The 4,114-nt window shown below is 43.8% G+C and overlaps 1 long non-coding RNA gene across 1 annotated transcript; it reads right to left on the reverse strand.

Moving 5' to 3' along the window:
* Window positions 1-993: 993 nt before the first annotated feature.
* Window positions 994-1,883, reverse strand: LOC141410284 (uncharacterized). The gene is made up of 2 exons (XR_012434717.1): window positions 1,745-1,883; window positions 994-1,135 (listed from the first exon to the last, which is right to left on the reverse strand). It is a non-coding gene; the product is annotated as an uncharacterized lncRNA (long non-coding RNA).
* Window positions 1,884-4,114: the final 2,231 nt, after the last annotated feature.

Below are 4,114 nucleotides of genomic sequence, written 5' to 3' on the forward strand. Positions count from 1 at the left end.
TCGAACACCAGACTTAATACAACTGCCCATGTGACATCTCCACTGGGGTATTAATAGAGCAAACCTGTATGTCCAAAACAACACTCCAGATACTCCCAATACTTGCTCTATCTACAGCCTTCTCTATCACACTTGCTAACTTAATCCTTCCATTTGCTCATGTCAAAAACTTTGGGAGATACCACTAACTCTTTTCTCTCTTGCTCTCACATTAAATCCACCAGGAAATCCTCTTGAATCTATCTTCAAGATATCCGCCATTTCCCAATTCTCCTCTCACAACCTCCACAGCTACCACCCTAACCACTGTCATTTCTTGCCTGGATTCTAGCAAAAGCCTCAGTACTATCCTCGACACAACAGCCAGAGCAATCTTTTAACATATATCATGTTACTCTTTTGCTCAAAATCCTTGCAGTAGTTCCCAAAATCCAAAACCAAATCCTTGAAATGCCCAACACCCCCTTACATTTGCTATTCCCAAACTGTGCACCAAGGGACTCCAAGGCAGCATTCACAGGGACACTACGGGGTACTTTTCTAAGTTCTAGGTTATACAGCAGTATCAGTCATATTACTACTATAAAATTGTTAGAACCCAACCACTTGTAAATCCAAACCATTAGTTATTTTCTTTGACGTAGGGGCATTGTAAAAAATTACAATGACACTAAGGGCACTATGGGCCTAGAAAGTTGGGGAACCCCTACCCTACACAATCATCTGTCTGATCTTATCTCCTGAAACAGCCCCTCTGTTTGCTCCACTCACTCTGCCCCCGCCAACCCAGCCTCCCTGTGCTCCTCACCCTGCCTGGTACACGCCTGCCTCAGGCCCTTTGCAATGACTGGTTCCTCTGTCTAAAATGTCCTTACCTCAGATGCCCTTGGCTGCCTTCTACACTTTCAGATGTGTTCAAATGTCACTTCCTCACATGAGATATTCCATCACTGCCTGTATTAGTGTGGGCTGCCATAACAAAACACCATGGAGTGGGTGGCTTAACAACACACATTTATTTGCTCTGTTCTGGAGGCTGAAAGTCCAAGATTGAGGCTCCAGCCAATTCCATCTGTTGTGAGGGCTCTCTTCTCAGCTTGTGAACGGCAGCCTCCTTGCTGTGTCCTCATACAGCCTTTCCTCAGTGCGTGCGTGTGGGAAGAAAGTGAGAGGGAGAACTCATGTCTCTTCTTATAAGAACACTAATACTGTTGAATGAGTGCTCATCCTTACGAACTCATTTCATCTTAGTTTCCTCCTTAGAGGCCCCATCTCCAGATACAGCCACATTAGAGTGAGGACTTGAACATACAAATTTGGGGGAGACACCAACATTCAGTTTATACCACTACCATTTCTGAAATTGCAATCCCATTCTCCCCAACACTCCTTCACCCACTTACCTTGCGCTCTTCTCCCCACAGTTCGCCTTTCTCACATACTCTCCAATGAATTCATATTATGACTCTTGTTTATTATCTGTCACCCTCTCCCCCAACTAGAATAAAACTCAATGATTAAGGGTAGGAGCCTTTGTCTACTTAGTTCATTATGTGTCCCAGGCATCTAGGAGCCTTTGTCTACTTAGTTCATTATGTGTCCCAAGCATCTAGGTTAGTGCCTTGTACACAGCTGGTACTCAGATTAGCTGTTGAATGTATGAAGGAGAAAAACCATCTCCTTCCTGGCCCCTTTTCCCTTTTCATTCTCTTCGCACATCACCAGGGAAGGAAAAGAAACATACCTCAATAATCGATTAGTTTCAGGAGAACTGGTAGTCTTCGTTCCATGTAGAAACCAGATCTGATATTCAATAATTAAAAATAATTAATATTTAATAAGCAACCCAAATTTCTGCCAACAGATCACTAGGTAAACACCAGATAAAAAGACTTCCAAGCAGTCCATGATTCTAGCATACTCATCTATGACTGCTGGATATAAGATGTGATTTGATTAAAGAAGACAGGCCAGGCGCGGTGGCTCACGGCTGTAAATCCCAGCACTTTGGGAGGCCGAGGCAGGTGGATCACGAGGTCAAGAGATTGAGACTATCCTGGCCAAAGTGGTGAAACCCCATCTCTACTAAAAATACAAAAATTAGCTGGGTGTGGTGGCACATGCCTGTAGTCCCCAGCTACTTGGGAGGCTGAGGCAGGAGAATCGCTTGAACTAGGGAGGCGGAGGTTGCAGTGAGCCGAGATCGTGCCACTGTACTCCAGCCTGGGCAACAGAGCGAGACTCTGTCGCAAAAAAAAAAAAAAAAAAAAAAAAGCTCAATAAATGAAGTGCATTTATTAGGATAATCAATAATTATCAGGTCCAGTTCTATACGGAATGAAAACTACCAGCTCTCCTGAAACTAACTGTACCCTCGGCAAGTCTCTTAGTGTGTGGAACTGTTTCTTCATCTGAAAAATGAAAACAACAACAAGACATGCAAGGTACAGCATGAGGTAATGTGCTCAGGGTGCTCTCAACAGCTAGACTTGTGTACTAGTCTCAGCTGCGCAGCTCTCTAGCTGGGTGACTTTGAACAACCAGTCCGACCTTCTGAGCTCCCATTTTCTTTCCTGTAATAGTTGGATAAAATAACCTCATAGTGGCAAGAATCAAGAGACTTCTCAAAAGAAACATAGAGGCCAGGCGCAGTGGCTCACACCTGTAATCCTAAGCACTTTGGGAGGCCAAGGCAGGTGGATCACTGGAGGTCAGGGGTTTGAAACCAGCCTGGCAAACGTGGTGAAATCCTGTCTCTACTAAAAATACCAAAAAAAAAAAAAAAAAAAAAGCCAGGTGTGGTGGTGGACACCTGTAGTCCTAGCTACTCAGGAGGCTGAGGCAGGAGAACTGCTTCAACCTGGGAGGTAGAGGTTACAGTGTGCTGAGATCACACCACTGCACTCTAGCCTGGGCAATAGAGCAAGACTGCATCTCAAAAAAAAAGAAAGTTAAGCATAGAAGTTACCACATGATGGAACAATCCTGCTCCTAGGTATATCCAAAATCATTGAAAACAGATACACAAACACTTACACATCAATGTTCACAGCAGCAATGCTCACAACAGCCAAAAGGTGGAAACAGCCCAAGTGTCTATCTACAGATCAGTAGATCAACAAAATTGCAGTAGCTACATATAATGGAATATTAGTAAGCCACAAAAAGAAATAAAGAACTGATACATGATGCAATGGGGAAGAACATGGAAAACATTAAGCTAAGTGGAAGGAGTCAGACACAAAAGGTCACATACCGATTCCATTTATACAAAATACCCAGAACAGGCCAGGTGCAATGGCTCACGCCTGTAATACCAACACTTTGGGAAGACAAGGCAGGAGGATTGCTTGAGTCCAGGAGTTTGAGACCAGCCTGGGCAACATAGCAAGACCCTATCTCTACAAAAAAACTTTAAAAAATATCTGGGCGTGGCAGCACGTGCCTGTAGTCTCGGCTACTCGAGAGGCCAAGGAGGGAGGATTGCTTGAGCCCAGGAAGTCAAGGCTACAGTGAGTCATATTCATGCCGCTGCACTTCAGCCTGGGCAAGAAAGAGCAAGACTGTCTCAAAAAAATGATAATACCCAGAATTAATTCACAAAAACAAAATACAGATTGGGGGTTGCAGGGGTTAGGGAGTGGGAATGGGGAGGAACTGCTTAAACAGCGCTGGTTTTTCTTTTGGGGTGATGAAAATGTTTGGGAACTAGACAGAGGTGCTGATTATGCACTACTATAAATGTGCTAAATGCCACTAAACTGCTCACCTATTTAACTTTTAATACTTAAACTTAGCCTTAAAATGGCTAATTTTATGTGAATTTCACCTCACTAAAAAAAGAAAGAAAATACGTGGTAAAGGCCTTTAAAAACAGTAACTGTGTGGTGCCTAGAGATCTGGGTTTAGCTCTGCCGCTTACTGGCAACAAGGTACTGTCTCTCCGGACTTCAGTTTCCTCATCTGTAAAATGATCAGGTTGGATTAAATCACTGCTAGTTCTTGACCAGGACAGCCTATATTGGCCATATGTGGAGAGTTGCTTCTAAATGCATAGGGCCATCCCATCACCCCCAGATTTTGACATGTCCAAGGCAGAATCAGGCCTGTGTTC

This window comes from Macaca fascicularis, chromosome 5 (genome assembly GCF_037993035.2).
Source record: "Macaca fascicularis isolate 582-1 chromosome 5, T2T-MFA8v1.1".
Lineage (NCBI taxonomy): Eukaryota > Metazoa > Chordata > Mammalia > Primates > Cercopithecidae > Macaca > Macaca fascicularis.